At 34.7% G+C, this 19917-nt stretch overlaps 1 long non-coding RNA gene across 1 annotated transcript; it reads left to right on the top strand.

The window, feature by feature from the left end:
• The first annotated feature begins 9389 nt into the window (after positions 1-9389).
• LOC110006885 (uncharacterized) lies at positions 9390-17029 on the top strand. Its single transcript, XR_016058488.1, has 3 exons — positions 9390-9602; positions 10224-10292; positions 16804-17029. It is a non-coding gene; the product is annotated as an uncharacterized LOC110006885 (long non-coding RNA).
• The last annotated feature ends 2888 nt before the right edge of the window (positions 17030-19917 follow it).

The following is a 19917-nucleotide window of genomic DNA, read 5'->3' on the forward strand; positions in this document are numbered from 1 at the left end:
AGTCGAGTTAGAGGGAGCGTTATCTTTGAAAATCCTTCTACGAAGTGCCTGTAATATTTTGTTAACCCCAAGAAACTACGGACCTCTGCAACGTTTGTCAATTTTTTTTTTTTTTCACTTGATCACGGCCTTACTCTTAGAGGGGTTAACGACGATGCCATCTTTAGAAACAATATGCTCAAGAAAGGCCACACTAGAAAGCCAGAACTCACACTTGCTTAACTGAGCATATAACTTTTCTGAACTCAAGAGTCTGAAGCACTACTCTCAGGTGCTGCTAATGACTCTTTGAATACACCAAAATATCGTCAAAGAAGACCACCACAAATCTATTCAAGATGGGTCTGAATATCCTATTCATCATGTCCATGAAAACGGCTGGAGCATTGGTCAACCTGAACGGCATCACCAAAAATTCATAGCGACCATATCGGGTTTTGAATGCAGTCTTGGGAACTTCTACCTCCTTGACACGCATTTGCTGATAACCTGTTCGAAGGTCAATTTTAGAGAACACTTTAGCCCCTTGAAGTTAGTCGAAGAGGTCATCAATCCTAGGCAGAGGATACTTGTTTTTCATTGTTACTTGATTCAACTGCCTATAATCGATGCAAAGTTTCATGGACCCATCCCTTTTTCTTTACAATAAGTACCGGTGCACCCCAAGGAGACGCACTGGGTCGAATGAACCCCTTCTCTAATAGTTCTTGCAATTGCACTTCAGCTCCTTCAATTCTTGTGGGCCTATCCAATATGGGGCCTTGGAGACGGGAGCAATGCCAGGGGCCAAATCTATCTCAAATCCTATCTCCCTTACTGGCGGTAAAGAAAGCAACTCCTCAAGAAAAACCTCGGGTTGTTCCCTTACTACTGGGATCTCTTCCAGCTTGGACTACACATCTCGATTTTCTATCACATAGACTAAATACCCGACACATATTTTAGTCAGAAGACGATGAGCCCGAAGAGCAGAAATAAATTGTATAGGGGAAGCATCCCCAATACCGAGAAAGTGTAGTTCAGGCAGAGTAGGGAGTCTACAGTCACACTCTTATCATAACAGTCAACAATGGCATGGTGTGTGAACAACCGATCCATGCCCAAAATAATATCGAAGTCTTGAATATCTAAGAGTATTAAGTCTATAGGCAGGACTCACCCCTCAAGCCATACCCCACACTGTCTGAACATCGTATCGGTTGCTAAAGAGTTCCCCATTGGTGTGCATACTTCTAAAGCATAGTCAAGAGGTAAAGGTTCAACATTTAAATGACATGTAAAATGAGATGCAACAAAAGAATGAGAAGAACTAGGGTCTATCAGAATTCTAGCCTCTTCCATTTATCAGTTTTTTCTGCTCATCCTTACCCCAAGAATGCTGGTGGTACAAATCTCTTGAATCTTTCAATCATTCCACCATCTACATGATCTGGGGCGGGGACAACCGGGGCTGGCATACAATCCTTTATGACTTGAGTCATGGCCCTGAGCATTCTAAAGAATTTCCCGAAAATGTCAATGTTCCCATCATTCTTGTTCGAATTGCTACCACGAGTCCTTGACATCTTGACCTAGAACATGAGCATCCAAACACAAGTTACTAGTCTATCCCTATTCAACCTAAGGGTCCTTCTAAGATTCTAGGCCAAAAATCTTATCCTGGCGCTCTAATAGCATAATTGCCACACCCCAAGTTTTATATTACTAAAATTCCCGAGATGTGACGGTCTATTCTTAAGGAACAAAACAAATTCGAAATTTTTACTATGTATTGCTTCAAAACAAAATTTCCAAATGTGATGACCCTAATTTTTCTAAAACTGAAAAGAAATAAACTAATAAAGATTAATAAATAAAGTAAGGAATAGTAAAGTAAAAGATAAATATATACATAAAGTGATGTATCATAAGATAGCATTATAAGAGGACGATAGGTCTATAACTTTTAAGTGTCTAGATAGTTGTTTTTATACCTTTCTGTATTAGCTTTGACTCTCCAATATTCATTGGTCGATAACTTATAGCTTTTCTTAAAATGTTTCAAAATAAACATTTTATCATCTCTGGTCCATATGTGCATTTTGGTCCTTAGAGACTATCACCGGTTCTACTTCCTTTTTACACCTCACCTTCAATTTTTATGTACCACTTTTTCTAGTTGAAACGGGCTTTTGTTGTTGGCATTTCAATGCCATCTTTACACATCATGTCAAATGTAAAGTTTAAAAAGCATGAGATGGGGTTTTAAAAAGGGCGTTGGACTCTCTCTCCCTACAAAAGCGTTTCTCGCGCTCTCTCTTTGATAAACATTTTCTCTCCCTATGGGTTAAAAGCCCATGACATTCCTGCTAATTTAAGGAAGCAGTAAAGTCTCTCTCTCTCTCTCTAGCTGAACCTCTACCTCTGTATCTCTCCGTTAAAGTCTGGCATCGTAGAAGAGCGCAATTTTTAAAGTCCTTGATTCAGTCCACTATTATGAATTTAGGTTTGTTGTGGCTGGATTACGTAGTGGAAGGTTTTGTTGTTTTCTGGCTGTGCATATTTTGGCTCAGGCTTCCAGGTTCGGTGACCTTGGAATCGAGTTATAAATTGTTTGCTGAGATCATCACGGTGACATATGGGAGCATTATCGGTCTTTCAATTTCAAAGTTTGTTTCATGCCATCTCTAATTGGATAAATGTGGTTTTTGTGGACCAATATCTCGTGAATTGGATAAGTTTAAGAAACCACGGGGCTTGGTATCCCTTCAAATCATGTGTAAAGCCCTGATTAGTATTCATTGGAGCCTTTTACTTCAACATAGTGCTGTGAAAGTGGCTCGGCTATGAGCTTTTAGTCTATAAGGGAAAGCTGTGATATTGGGGCTTTATGCTTATCTATGTTCTTTGTTGAAGTTTGAATTGGGCTGGTTGTTTTAGGAAGTTGGAGTTTCTAAGTCCTTGGACACTTTTGTCTCTTTGCTTTCAAAGTGAGGAAGTTCGTGTTGTGACCTTCACATAAAAGGAGCTGTCGCATTATTCAATCTATAGAATGCTTGAGTTTCTCCTTCAATGTTTTCGGGTTTTGGTCATATGCTTGTGCCATGTATGTGATCTCATTTTTCTGTAAAATAGTTTTAAAAAAAAGTGGTATTTCTACATCTAATTAAATTGTGATATTTCCGTTTATCGTTAAGAGTTTTTAGATAGCTGAAAATGCAGTATTCAACTCTGGATTTCCATGAGATTCTTCTACTATCTATAGAATGTTTATTGTGTAAAGATTTCAATGTCTCTCATAACTGCTACATTTCTGAAATTATTGCCCAAAATGTTTGACTAGTTATTTATGGAAATATTAGTGAAAGAGATTGCTATAAATTGCTTCATGTGAAGTCATGTTAATGATTTCAAGAATATTTTGAATATATGATATTGTTGCTTCCTGATGTTTAAGGAGTTTCAGAAATACTTTAAGTATACAAATGGACCTATCCGAGGCGCCGGTAGGGATTAAGTGGCCTCAGCTGGTACGCTAGTGAGGTATAAGTGGACCTATTTGAGACGCCGGTAGGGATTGTGTGGACCCCTTCAGGATGCTGGTGGGGTATATAAGTGACCTACTTGAGACGCCGGTAGGGTATTTGTGAAATCTCATGAATTATGCTAAACCATGCTTTTCTGTTAGAGGATATATATGTGTTTTGATAGGCATGATAATATGTGATTGTATGCTATTGACATAGTGATGTCTCTTGTGATGATATGTGATTCCTTGGCATGCTTTGAGCATATTGCATGACCTGAATTGACTGTGCCGGCAAGTGTGACCTTCCCAACGCCCCATGATAGGAAGGAAATAGGGGCAGGAGATGTTTAGGTGTTCTCTCCCCCATTCATAGTGATTGGCATCCAGATAGTGCAAACTCCTAGCCATGGTGGCGTAGGGAGTAGTGTCTTGCAAGGCAATCACCTATCAAATGCCTTAAAGCGCGCTGGGGATGTATGCGTGTGTGAGGCACTACGCAATGGATTTACTCGATGGTGGTGCTTCTCCCTACAGGATGGTAGGAGTTCTAACCTCGCACCCGAGGTTAGTGCTTCTATTGTAGTACTTCTGTTGTTGTGAATGCTTGTTTGATCATATTTTATACTTAATTACAGTAATATTTTAAACTACTAAATTTAGATTATTGTTGATCTTGATATGAATCATGTGCATATGGTTTATGTATCATGCTTATTTTCTTCGTCCAATAAGGAATACAAGATGGGTAAGATTAGAAATGAATATGTCTAATAACATGCATTAGAATGTGTGAAATCAATACGTTGAAATTCTGCTTAATATGCATTGTTTAGAAAATATTTACACTTTCTAACCATGATTTTTAAGGATAAAGATGGTCACCTACTGAGTAGCCAAACTCATCAAGTTATTGTAAAATTTTTAGAGTAATTGCAGCCGTATTGTTCGTTTGTGCAGTGTCCAAGTCTGAAAGCTTGTGAATGGATATATTTTTTTAAGCAATACATAGTAAAAATTTCGAATTTGTTTTGTTCCTTAAGAATAGTCTGTCACATCTCGGGAATTTTAGTGATATAAAACTTGGGGTGTGACACAGTGTTGTTTTTTTTATTCAGATTCAATGTTTTGGGCAGAAGCTATGCCCCAATTTTGTAAAAATTCATTAGGGTTTCTTCAAATTTTTGCTGGACTATCCATGAGATGTCGATCTGGAGATCAAAGATTCTTATTTTCTCTTGATCTTCCATGGCAAGTCTTGGCTCTGAAATCAAATGCTCCGTGCGTTCGGTTATCAGTCCTTGTATCTTCACTACTAATGTGGGGTCTCATCTATCGTCAGTAAGGTCTTGCACCATTGCCCAGCGGTTCAAACCTTAAGATAAATTTGGGGCTTTTAACCTTACGTCTTGGATGGGTCAGAAGTGATTGTCCTTTTATGTTTAAAACAATCCCGAATTCCGAACTTTGTTCCTTGGGCTAATGCCAACATTGACTATTGGTTTGGGGTTTTCGGATTGCATGAGTTTTAGGGATCGAACCTCGTCCTGAGTCGCAAAGGCTTAGAGCGTAGGTTGGAAACCTTAAGCCATATAGAAGAAGTATGGAATCAAGGATCGAATCTCATCCTAAGCCGCGAAGACATCGGCGTATGTTGGAAACCTTAAGCCATATAAAAGAAGTATGGAATCAAGGATCGAACCCTGTCTTGAGCCGCGAAGGCATCGGGTGTAGGTTGGAAACCTTAATCCATATAGAAAAAGTACAGAATCAAGGACCGAATGTCATCCTGAACTGCAACGGCATCGGGCGTAGGTTGGAAACCTTAAGCTGTATCTAAAATCGAGACCTTGATAACCTAGTCTTGTAGACCCCTCAAACTTAACTCAAATTTAACCTAATTTGGTTCTACATTATAGAGGAGGTTGTATGCTTTCCAATAGTCTAAGAATCACTTGAATCCCACTTACGGTTAGAAAGTTATGGCCCAGGGAAATTTGTTCAGAATGATAACATTTTGGTCCCTACGCGACTCGGCATGTGTCGCAACGCTCGACGTGTTGCTTGTTGCACGATCTGACAGGCATAAATGGGCCAAAACGTGTTTTAAACCCCATTTTGACCAGATTTGAAGCGGTTTTTTACTAGAATATTCTGGAAAATTTTGAAAAACTAGCCTAATCCTAATCAAACTAGAACTAGGAGATTAGATCAACAAATTTCAACCCTAGCCCAATCAAAGCTTATAATTACCCCCTCTAAAATCCCAAAAAAATCACTGAAAAATACCTTGAAAAATCCTTAGGTAAATTCCTAGATAGTGAGGAAATTCCCAAAGAAATTAGGAAAAAAACCCTAGAAAATTAGAAAAAATCCTAAATAATTAGAAAAAATTATAGAAAGCCTAGAAAATTATGAAATTTGTCCAAAACCCCAGGAAATAGAAAAATCCAAAAAACCTATAAAATTGGGGAAAATCTTTAGAAAATTATGAAAAATCGCTAAAAAAACTTAGGCTAGAGATCCTAAGCCTAAAATCTTCAAAAATCCCTTCAAAATCTAGACCATATCCTAGGAACAAGTTCACTTAGATCCAAAACCTTAGAGCTATGCTTCATGAAAGCAAGAGAAGGAATCAAAAGGTGTAAATCAACGCCTCGGTCTTGATACGGGCCCCAACTCTGGGTTTCTCAGATATGTGCTCTTTTCTTCTCTTTTAGTTATTTGTTTTTCTGTTTTATTTTATTTTTTTGAAAATTTCTTTATTATTAGATTTAGTTAAATTTTAGAAGCTTTTTAAGGTCTAATAGACGGATTTGGAGCTGGCAGTACCATTGAATGCCGAAAATGACTAGATCTGTATAGATCTACACTATTTAATATCCCATAATTTGAGCAACTCCACTCTCTCTACTGATTTCTAAAATTAACTTGTTCTACAAAAGATTTGAGTTAATCTCACTCAGAGATCGATGCAAATCCTAGCGTAAACAAGATCCTAGGATACGACATGATTACTGAAAAGGAAAGAGGTGTGTAGGACATTTTGCCTCCTAAAACATCATATCACCATGTATTGACTCATTCCTCTTTGTGCTGGCATGCAACAGTCTATTTTAAATGTGTTCCGGTAACTTTCTTTCTAATTGAGAGAGGTACATCCAAGATGTTGGGTTCTTGAGCTATTTGCCCCTTTATAATCAATATTGGTATATAGAAAATACGACATAGTCACACTTATCTCCTTAGCAGTAGAATCTCATGATTGGTAAATCAAAGCTAGTTTTACTTTGTATCACAACTATGATAAACGACACATGTTTCCAAGTTACTTTAGTTTTATAGCCTGATCATAACTCTTAATCTCGTAAAATGGTGTGCCCCAATCTTGCATTTCCCATTAACTATTGAAAGTCATTTTTTTTTTATGATTTTTGAAATAATTTTCTCATTGCCGATAACATCTTAGAAACATTCTTCTGAGACCTCAGTAACGCATGGTATGCTTTGAGAACATCTTGAAATCGAATGTCATTCACGATGTAATTTTGTTTGATGTTGGAAACTAGGTTGTAGAAAATACTTATATGTTTAATGTCATAGTGATCTTTGAATAACTTTCACTATTTGCCAGATAAGTATGAATAATTTATACATGTACTAATTATCATAAGCTCCTTAACTGGTATTCTATTTATATTAGGGTGTGCCTTGCATAAGGTGTCAACCTTGAACTATAAAAGTAGGGTGCATCTCCAAACTTTATCGAAGGATGCAATTTTTGGTGTTGCAAATCCTTATGATGCTCAAAGAATCTATTTTCACCTCTAATTATAAAATTTAAGATTTAAAAAATGGTCAGATCGAGTAGATCTACAAACATTTGGGAATCTTTAAAATGGATTGACCTGATAATGTGTTACAAGATGTACTATTTTAGGATTTAGAATCTTTTTTTTCTCCAATATGTAAATATCTTGAGGTCGAGGTAATCAATTAGAGAGTTTCCAGAGCTTGATCTACCTTTTATATTTGTTTGTCTAATTTACTTGATCATAGGTGAATTTTAATTTGCTTGACATTAAGAACCTTAGTATGCAAACTATATTACTAAAAGGTTATCTCATTGCAGGTCCTTTTAAGATTGAGGAGGATAAGGATTATTTGATCAATGGGGTGAAAGTGAAATTAAATCCTTTCCCTTGGACCAAGGTATTGTCCATGTTGAAACATACCAAAATCTCTATTATCTTTGTCTTTCAAATGTGAAATTTTCTATTGATGATCTAAAGCTACATGTTCATACCATTTAAAGTTTTAAAACTATAGAATGTGAGAACAATGAGCTTTTGCCTGGATTCTCTTTACCATGTATTATTTAGCTAATGAATTTTAGTATGTCTATGAGATGCCAATGGGCATGTTTCTTTCAATCCATTTAAAAGGGAATTTCCACTTCAAATTCCTCTGCTTTATAGGTGTCCAACATTGTTGCGGTGGATTCACCTGCTGGTGCAGGATTCTCATATGTGATAATAATGATGATTCTGAAACACATGATGCCAAGACTGTTTCAGATCTATATAAATTTGTTTTAAAGGTCCGCTATCCACCTCTTTTTTCTTATTCCACATTTGGTAACTGGAAGACGTGGTTTTGGAAACCTCGTATTCCAGTATAGTAGGAGTTAGCAGGGGAATGCTATATAAAAAGGGGACATTGCGATATCCACTTGCCTTATATTTAAATTTAAATAATAGGTACCGTGAGTTCCATGGTTGCCCATGGTACTCGAGGTATCCACTTCCCCTAAAAATGCGGTTTCTGAAACTGCGTTCTCCTTCATAAAACAAATGCACCATTTGAGTTCACAACATATAGTTGGCAATTGTCTCTTACAGTGTCATAATGCAGTGGTTTCACGAGTACCCTGATTTCTTGTCTAATCCACTTTACATTACTAGATGCTCGTATGCTGGAGCTTATGTCCCAACATTGTTACTAGAAATTGTGAAGGGTAACTCAGTCCAGTCCTTGTTATATTCATAAATCATTTTAGGTACTTATTATGTTCATAATGTTATGTAGGTTTTCCACTTGCTACATGTTAATCCTTACAATTTAGCCATCGTATTTGCTGCATGGTACTATAACGTAACTCCTAAATCTACTGTAGGCTTCTTCTTGATATGTTACCAGTAGGTTTATAGTGCAGGTATAGAAGCAGGTGTGAAGCCAAACATAAACTTCAAGGTAACTGTGATTTCCTCTCTTTTTCAAACCATGGTTATGACTTTGTTGATGATTATTTTTAGTTGTCTACAAGAAATTAGGGAGAAGATTACATTCTATATTTATGTTTGTATTTGGAATTTGAGCGCTTGCTTTTCAATTTAAATTATTTAGAATACAGCTGATGTCTTTGAGATACTGGAGTATACTAAACTATCAATGTTGTATATAAGATATGGTGTCCTACAACATTTAATGACATTTTTCCATTTAATATGTGGTTCTCCCTATCTGGTCACAAGGGTCATTAAGTGTACATTGGTATATGTAACCTTTTGAGTGTCTAATTTTTGTTCTAATACATGTTCGTGTTTGATGGTATATCAAGGCTATTCCGTAGGCAATGAGCATACAGATTATGATATCCTTTACAATTCTAGGGTTCCATTTGCTCATCGAATGGGACTGATTTCAGATAAACTATATGAAGATTTAAGAATATCTTGTCAAGGGAATTATTGGAACTCCAACGAACCCGATTGTCTAAAGAACATGGAAGCTTATCACAAAGTAGCACTCTATTCCTAGCTTTCTATTTGGAATTCAAATTTGTAATTGTTTAAGAAATTACCGGTCTCTATATTTGTTGTAGAATACTGATGGGATTAATATTGAACATGTTCTTTTCCCCCACTGCCACTATGAATTGGGAATCCATAGTAGTATCAGCTATGAGGAGGAAAGACTTTGGATGAATTATGGTTGTGAAGAAAATGGCTACCAAATTGACTGTCCAGGAGCGATTATTGGAAAAGCTGTGAGAAATGCAAATACATATCATCGCATCCGGGATATCTACTGCTATGTGAGTCATATTTAAATGTGGAGAGATCTTTAATGGAAGCACTAGATGTACGGATTTTGGTTGTTATTCCTTCAAATATTTGACTAAAGGAAAATGATAGTGTGCTGTGTTCGAAGCACCAAACTTGGTGCTCCACTCACCTCAAAAACTACTTTATAGTGGGGAAGAGGCAAAAATATTTGCAAATCATTTTTTCACACCACAAACAATATTGGAGTCCCAAAAATGCCTTAAATTTGTTGTGGCTCTCAAATAAAATCTGGTATGTCCAGTTCGATGGGGGATGGATTGAGATTTGGAGGAGAATTCCAAACAAAATCAAACTTTGAATCGACTGATATTAGGGGGTTCAAAATTGTCTTAGCCCTCAAATCTTAAAATTGCTTCTTGAGGTTGGTGGAGCACCAAACCGAGTAGAAAACAATATCATTTCTCTTAACAAAATTAAGTGATGCTTATTGCATAGTTTGTAATAAGGTAGAAACATTTCTACGGTCTACCCATAATAGGAAAAAATATGAAAAAATATATTCTTTTGTTCTGTCATGTTAATGTACATATCCTTTTGAGATTTTTCTATATAGAACTGAGGTTATGTATTACTTCATGTTGCAATTCTAGGATTACGAGAACCGGCCTATGGTGCTATTTGACTCAGAATCTTCAAGGAGGGATTTGCATGCACAACCGGTACTATTTTTCTTTAAAATGACCATCTTAATGGTTGCTCTTTTTTGTGCAAGTGAGAAAATTGTAGAACAAAAGAACGCCAGTGTTGTAGAGATCCAAAACACTATCTCAATTTGTCTATGAGAAAAGAAAGCATTCTTAACACCTCCATTGGCTAGTAAATCTGCATACGGATTGTCCTCTTCCAACAAGTTGGAAAGAGGGGTTGATTAAACATAACATCACCACATTCTTGCAGTGGTTATGTTAGGTAGATTATAATGAAGTTGCACATATGCAAAAAACATCACAGTTGTTGATTTCTGGTTTCTAACAAAATTGAAAAATAACACTATAAATATCAAAGGAATGAAATATTATTAAATTCATCATTTGATATCTTAGGATCTCAAGTAATAATCATTGCATTAGCATGATGAAGAATGAAAGTGCTAGATGTGATATGAGTTTAAAATATGATAGCATCATGTTACTTTTCTTGGTTAATGGTGGAGTCCTGGTCCTTCTATGTTTCTCAATGGAGTCATGATCCTTCTATGTTTCTCAATCATGTTGTACATAACATATTTTAATGGGGAAGCTTTAGTGGAATGATGAGTCATGTCCATATAAATCTCTAGGTAGAAGAGAACACATTATGGCTCTTTAATAGTTATTTAAGAGATGTGAGACTTGGGATTAATAAATCAAAATGAGGAATTGACTATAAAATATGCTATCAACATCCAAGAAACATGCAAAAATGAAATTACTAAGACAATAAGCACTGAGTATTTTCTTGCCATATACCACTGAAAGTGTGAATCTTAAATTTTACCTATGAAAGGAATTTGGTGCTGAAAGGAATGATTGTAGTTCATTTTTGTTCATCTTTTTTATTTTCTATCTTTTTGAAATTTTTGGTATTTTTATGCATTCAAGTTGGAAGAGTTAGCCTCAGCATATCATTGTATATAGAAAACCTATTAAAATAATAAATTAATCCTAACAGGAAAGCAAGCACAACCACCGCCGACACAATTTATTATCAGATTCGTTATAACTATCCAACAAATATCAATTTCCACAACTAGCTATTTGTATGGTCGTTGCAAGTATAATAAATAGGAGTATCTCCATTAAACATCATTCATTCTCATTCATTGTTTATTGTTCAAGCATACCGTTTAAGTATACATATAGATTCAACACTCACAATAATAGAGAAAGTGTCTATGGAGATATCTTCTATATATATATATATATATATATATATGTAAAACATTTTTTGTTTCTTTTCTTGCACATGGCTCTTTTTTTTTGGCCTACCATGCCAACTGTTAGGCAAAATGCTAGAACCATCTAAACCGTAGCCAGTCCATAGTCATAAGGAATTCTTTTGAGGTCGCTACCTGTTGTTCCACTTAAGGGGAACTGTGACCCACTGTCAATCAGAGAGGTGCCATCATCATCATCATGCGAAAAGTCAGTAAATCATCTATCAAGAAAGTGGTCAGTTGATCTAAACTTTGAATTTCATTGATATTCCTATACTCTTTTGGTATCAAGGCTGCTAGATTGATGATAAGTGAACTATCTAAAATTGAAAAACTTAACAGGACAAACTTCAATTCATAGAAAAGAAAAATGAACTACATCTTAATTCAAGCAAGATGGATTGTATTTTGTGCTCTACTAAACCTGAATTGGGTTTAAACCCAACTGCCTAAAGTAGAAGACAACATGACAAATGGGAAGATGACAACTGGCAAAAACCACCTTGCTTGCTTTTATGGATGCTGATTTGATTAGGGTAACTACCTTGCTTACTTTTATGGTGGCTGATTTGATTAGGGTATTTGAATATTATAAAACCTCCGAAAGCATTGATAGAAAGGAATAGATCTGTATCATAAACCCATATATATTCAAATTTTATTTCAAAAATATAATTCTTGTAGGATGAGGGAAAATGAATGTGTAGTAGAGCCTGCTAACAAGATCATTGTTCTTGCTAAAGACCTTGTCGCAACATGAAACCCCATTCCCCCTTAGATGCAAGTGTCAATAGTATTTGAATAGTCTCCCTCCTTCATGAGAACCCGTAATCATTGTATAGAGGAAGAAAGAAGAAATAAAAAGGGAAATGCAGAATCACACTTTTTCCAAACTTCTGCTAGAAATTCCCATCCTAGGTCTCATAATGATTGAAATAACAGTAACAGATTAAAGCGAAGGGAAAAGATTTTGAACTACAAGGAGAAAAGGTTTTCAATAACCCGCCAAAATGTTATAAGTGAAGAGGGATAGAGCATATTAAACCTAAATGTCCTAATAAAAATGTTTCCTATAATGCCTACCACATGAACAATGAATAGAGGAGCAACCACAAGAACAACAAGAAGCTTGACCCAGTTTGTGTCGATTTTGAGTCTATGGTGGCTAACCATGATTTCAAAGGATGGTGGGTGGACTTGGCATCAACTAAGCATGTTTCAAGAACTAGGGATGGTTTTGTCGACTTGAAGTCAAAACCAAATAGACACCTTTTCTGCTGTGCCAAGTGTTGGCACTTACAAGCTGGAGTTACCTAGGAATATAAATTTCTTCCTCATTGGTACTTTGTTGTGCCCAATATGAGGCGCGATTTTATTTCTATCCCTAGCTTATATCAAAACGGCTATGAAGTCCAATTCCAGTCTAGAAAGGTGTCTATTAGGAGAGATGGTCAAATTAATGATTGGGAGGAGAAATTTGAAAACTTATAATATCTTAATGTTGTTGATGGAATGAATGTTGTTACTTATTTATATATCGATATGGCAATGAATGTGACTGAAAATGATTCATATACGTGGCACTTGAGATTAAGGCATATTACCCTAGGTATGGATATGTATACGTGATCTGTAAAAAACCAATCTTAGATAAAATGCAAAAGTTTGTAAAAAGAGGATTAATACCTAATCTTAGAGAAATTGAATTTCAAACTTGTGAACCGTGCCTTTCAGAAAAATTGATAAGGAAGCCATTCCCTAAAGGACAAAAATCCCAATAATTATTTAAACATTGCATGTCAAGACACATAGAGGTATGAAATACTTTATAACATTTATACATGATTACCCTAGGTATGGATATGTATACGTGATTTGTAAAAAACCCAATGCCTTGGAAACATTTAAGGAATATAATGCAGAAATGAAAATTCAATTGGACAGACATAAAAAAATCAAAGGATTGACAGGGGAGGAGAATACACCTCATAATTATTTAATCAATTTTTTGTGGAGACCATAGAATAACACGTCAAACAACCTTACAATATATCCCACAACAAAATAGTGCAGCTGAGAGTCATAATGGGACTTTAATAGATATGGTTAGATCTATGATGGGTCATGCCAATGTAGCTCTAAATTCTTTGGGAGAGGCTATCAATACAATTATGTTCATTTTGAGCAATGCCAGCAAAGTCTATATAATTGACCCCTATGAACTATGGACAAGAAGAAAACCAAATCTAAGTACATTAAAAATTTGAGGATGACTTGCGCATGTGCTCATCCCATATCCATAAAGAGACAAATTCCATCGTAAAATAATTAAATCTTCATTTATAGGGTATTGCGATAACTCTAAGTGTTAGGTTTTTTGATCATGACAATAGAAGCTTGATTGAGAGTTGTGATGCTCATTTTTAAGAAAACTTGAATAGTGAGAAACAAAAATAAAGAGGGTGGGAAGAGATCTAGAGCTCTTCTTCTCCATTTAGATGAATATTGTGTATACTTAAGGAGGATGAGATAGATGAAATGTGTGGTTCTAACGGAGCAATCAACTGATCTGAGTCATCTGAGTGGATCAGTTCTACGGATGATGAAATTAACTCTATTGTAAGAAATCAACTATAGAACTTGTACATCTACTTAAAGATATGAAGGCTATAGGATGTAAATACATCCTCAAAAGGAAATTCAAAGCTGAATGAACTTTTGATAAATGTAAGTTTAGATTAGTAGCCAAATGATTTACTAAAAATATAAGTAGATTATGTAGAGACATATTCTCCTGTAGAAAAATTGCATCTATAAGGATAATATTAGTGCGAGGAGCATATTCTTACTTGGAATTATTTTAATCAGATGTTGAGACAACTTTTTTAAATGGAGAAGTAAAATAATATTTTTATAAGAAATAACTAAAGGGATACATGGTTAAAAGTCAAGGAGAAAAGTATAAAAATTCAAAAAAATCACTGTATGGTCTAAAACAATCATCTAGGCAATGATCTTTAACTTTTCATAAGGCAATTTTCCAAATTGGCTATATAGCTAACATTGTGGATCACTATGTGTATGTTTAGAATAGTGGGATTAAATTGTGTGGATGTTATTCTATTAACTAGTAATGATAAAGAAATGATAGATAAAACTAAATCTTGGTTTAATTCACATTTCGAAACGAAGGATATGGTAGAAGCATCAGACGTTTTAGAAATAAAGATTATGTGGGATATAAATTCTAGAATTCTCTACTTATCTCAAGAAAAATATCTAGAAAATATTCTTCAAAGATTTATGAAAAATAGCAAACCAATGAAAATTCATATTTGTTAGAGTATGAAGCTATCAAAGAAAGAATGTCCAATCAATAATGAGGATAAGGCTAAAATGGACATATTCCTTACAAACATGCTATTTGTTCTTTTTGTATGCTATGCTTTATACAAAACTTGAACTTTGTTTTGCAATTGGACTTGTCAGTAGATTTCAAAGCAACCCAACTATCACTCATAGACAAGCAATCAAAAGGATACTTAAATATATCCAAGAAACCAAACATTATAAATTTTGTTATCAAGCTAATAACCTAGAAATTCTAGGGTTCTCTAATACAGACTTTTCAAGAGATCCTAATGATAGGAAGTCCACTTTTGGACATATTTTCTCTTTCAAATGAGGTTATGTTTCTTCGTTTAGCAAGAAACAAGGTTGTCTTGTTCGGTCTACAATAGAAGCAGAATACATTGCTTGTACTAAAGCTTCTACTTTTATCATCTGGATAAGCTACTTTGTTACAGATTGAAGTTGAAAATAACCAACGAACTAGTTCAATTATTTGGTGACAACCAAGCTGCAAGTTCATTAATTAGAAGTGGAGCAATCAGCTCCATGGGGAGACACATAGAAGTTGATTAACACTATAACCAAGATAGAGTGGAAAAAAAAGAGAGACACAATAAGTTATTTGCCTTCTTTTTATATAATAGTAGACCTCTTAACTAAGGACTACTGAAATGTTCTCCAAGCATGTGACCATGATAGGACTTGGAGAAATATAAATTTTCCACTCAAGAGGCACCCAATGCTATAAATGATCTAATCTTGTAGACGGACAAAACCTTCAAGAAGGCCACATCAAAATGAGTAAAAACCTTATATGGAAAAAACCTTATGGCCAAGGAACGTTAATATATTTGGCCTTTTGGCCAAGTGGGGGTGTTGGGATTTGGCCACAAAGGCATCATGTTCACCATTTATTTCATGGTCTCTCTCTCTTCCCTTTTTTGGTGTATTTAATATCACTTTTTATTTACTATAACAGTCTTATTTCCCATAATTCATTTGACCATCTTCTATGGCACATGGCAGTCTCTTTCTTTTTTTGGGCCACATCTCAATAAAAGCCCAAATAATCATTTTTTTAAGAGGGAGAGAGAGAGAGAGTTATAGAGTTGGAAGGCTTAACCATTGATTTGGGTAGAGAGAAATCTTAACTATTGGATGCAAAAACCTGTCTAATATCGTAAGGGAATAAGCATCAATGCTAGCTAGACCATTGCAAAACACAACCAAATCAAAGAGTTATCTGCCCCTTTCTTGGTTATCCACAATGGCTGACAGCTATTTTCTCTTTTCATATCTATCTTCTCTCTCAACCAATTCTTTGACAAAAAAATTGTTATTAAAATTATTTTTATCGTCACTTTCACGGTACATTAGCAAAATTTTACTTTTCAATGATAGATATGAGAAAGGTTGAGGATTTCTTTGAGTGAAATCACTCAAGAATGAATACGATAGTTATGGGAAAGGTATGTAAAAATCATTCAAGAGGGACCATAAAAAATAGAAAGCTATTCTTGGAACTTGGAGAGAAATCAGCTCTCTTGTTCAGTGATTTTTTACGTAATAAATTTTCTCTAGTAATATGCGTTTCTAACATCACATAGTCTAGTCACATTCTACTCCATTAATAATTATGAAATGGATGACTATACGATGCCTTAATTATTTGGCTTGTCCTTAGAACACTTGAAAGTTGAAACAACCATTCTAATTTACCCAAAAAGAATAAACAACCATTCTAGAAAACAATGAGTTATTATCTATTGCCTTCTCTAGCTTTCATGCCATCTGTGGATGAAATTTTTAGCAATTGAATTATTTAATTTGATCAATTCTAATATTAATAATATATTTGTGAGATATATTGTGGTTCAATTAACAAATTTACATGGTATTGATAGGTAGAAGTTGCTGGAAGGTGGAAAAGGTGCACTGATGAGCTCACATATCGAAAGGAAAAGATAAGCTTGATCAAACATCATTTGAATCTGACATTGAAAGGTTATCGAGCCTTTATTTATAGGTTATTCCTTTGTGTAATTGTTGCTACTACATTCTATTTTGCATTTAAGTTCTAATAGTAAATGATCAAATAACCAAGCAAGAAAAGAACATTATGTGCCTAAATAGTTGATGGGGTTATCCAATTCTCGAACGACCTTGAAGTGCCTAATGGCGACAATTATTATAATCTGTTCTAACTTTTTATGGATTCCCTACCGAATCTCCAAATCTCGATCACCATATTGATCGACCCAGCGATCACCCTGTCGGTTTTTCAAAATATTGCTTTTACAAAACATTTTTAAGAGAGGTTCTTTCTGAAAATAATGGCACTTTATTTCCTAAAGTAGAATCGACACATCAACGATGGATTGGGAAGTTATTCTACCAAACATTTTAGTTTTTTAGCTCCTTTTCTCCATAATTTGTCGTAATAAATTTCCACCATAATGGTGATTTTTTTTATTACTGGTTTTTATATATTCATCTTTCAAAAAAGGGAAATGTAAAAACTGTTATTTGTAAAAACTGTTTTTATATCTAGATACTATGATGTAAATTTACAATATATAGGGTATAGGGTGATTTTGTGAATATGTTTGTTGAATAAATTCTCTATAATTCGACTCTTTTAGTATCAAGGCAATTGCATGTTCAACAGATGTGAAGGTAGTCTCCTTTTGGAGTCAATATGTTAATAGAGATAATTATGTTTTACGTATTTACTTGGAGTCAATATGTTAATAGAGATAATTATGTTTTACGTATTTGAAATTCTTATCTTGAATTCTGAACCTATGTTATATGCTCGACGCTCCCCTTAAGCGACGTGCTGCACCACCCAGGCGTAGTGAGGTCTTCCTGAAACTATGGCCCTTGATGGAGAAGAATGAAAGAATATGATTCGCTGACCCCAAATAATTGAGATAAGGCTTGGATGATGATGATGATGGTGACATATTTGAAATTCCATCTTTTTATAATATGATGTCGTTGCAATCCTTTCACCACTATGAACTTAACTATAGTAGGTCACTTTAAGAACAATTTGGATGGGATCAACAAAGTAAAGGCCTTTAAACAAGATTTATCATTGATGTGACCACTTTCATTGCACAAAACCCTATCAATATGCAAAGCAATTCAGCCTTTTACCTTACTTGGCTTTGCAACTTCAAGTTTATTCCATTATCTTTCATGAAAAGCATGTCATGTCCGACAAGGTATGCTTTCTTCTATTTGTTTGCCTTTATTTATTCGCTTTGTGTTCGCATGTTGCAACATAAATTGAAATTGGAAGTCACGCAATAGTAGCTTCCATGGCCAACACTTCCATGTTAAGTTAGAAGTGATATTTTTAAATGAGTAGTTCGCTACTACGTCTTATGCCAGCAAACGGGATTGGCTCCCACATGAGGTGGGCTTAGAAAGCAAGGGATTCCTGTAGGTTACTCAGTACTAGCTAGATAAGGTTTTTGGAGATTTGGATTATTTACGTCTCCTATACTAAGTAGGAGTGGATGATTGAAGGCATAAAGGGATTATACTATAAGCTAAGCCTCTATGGGAAGATTTGTAAAGTTAAGGTAAGCTTTAGGTTTTGAGTCAAGCATTTAATGGATGCTCAAGTTGCTACACTTCAACATTTCCACCAAAATAAGGGGATGATGGGATTGGTTTTTGGATTAAATTCGGAAAAAGATGGATAAAGTTAGATTTATGGATTATGGAGATTAAGTGTAGGGATAGGGATAGTAATGAGGTAAAGTACAAGAGATTGGATTGGTTAGGCCTGAATTGAGCTTGAATTTGTTTGTCGAAACCTGAGATTGGCATGTGTTGGGGGAAAGAAGGGTTCCAAGTTTACGTAGGGAGAGCCTCAAATTCACATGCTAAGGTTTTGGGGAATCTCTTCAAGGAAATATGAAGAGGGACCCTAACCTTTGGGGGATATTCTAAGATACCTTGGATAGAGATTTCCAGCTACTCTTTCTATAAAAGGAGTTGTGGAATATCTTAAACAAAGGTCGCTTCTCACCAAAATTGAAAAGCTAAATTGCAGTGCTCAATTTGATTGGAATTGAACATAGACTAACATGTGTATTTATAGAGGACATAATCCTTCTTTATTAGAATTTGTTTGGAACTCAAGGTATGTCTACTTTCCTTAACTTCCTAGTCTCCTAGATTTTTGAAAATTAGGCAAGCAATTCCTTCATAGTTTTAGGAAAACTAGACTCTCACAAAACATGGAAAGAATCTCTTTCATCTCTTAAAAAAAATTAGGAAACTATCTTAACTTGTCAAATAAGGATAGAAATAACTTACGGAGGCTTCAAAGATACGCAACTTCCTAATCAATAGAGCCCACAATCTTCTACAAGTTTGATCTTTCTAGAAGATTGCTCAAGTTTCCTAACCTATGATTTCAAGGACTCAATGATGAAAACAAAATAATAATAATAAAACATACTTACAAAAAAGAAATTTGTCATTCACTAGGCTTTCAACCTAGACGTCAAGCATGAAATATCTGAATTGCATAACCTTTTATATATATATATATATATATATATATATAGATATATACACGTCAAGCATGAAATATCTGAATTGCAGAACCCTACACACACACATATATATATATATATATATATATATATATATATATATATATATATATATATATATATATATATATATATATATATATATATATATATATATATATATATATAGGAAAAACCTAACAATAGCTGGCCAGCTATAATGAATGGTAATATATGTGAAATAGGAACCGTCAGATCTTCTTCATGCGGTTTAGAATGCATATCACTGTATTAATTTTAATTATTTTTCTATAAATCGGATCATAATGAAATTGTATACATGTGTACTAAAACATAGGGCACACAAATAAAATATATATATATAAAATATTTCCCAAAATATAAAATGATTGAAATACCCCTGAAAAATGATGGGGATATTTTGGTCATTTTAAATTATTG

This window comes from Amborella trichopoda, chromosome 6, assembly GCF_054954075.1.
Source record: "Amborella trichopoda isolate Santa Cruz 75 chromosome 6, AtrichopodaSantaCruz75HAP2 v2.0, whole genome shotgun sequence".
Lineage (NCBI taxonomy): Eukaryota > Viridiplantae > Streptophyta > Magnoliopsida > Amborellales > Amborellaceae > Amborella > Amborella trichopoda.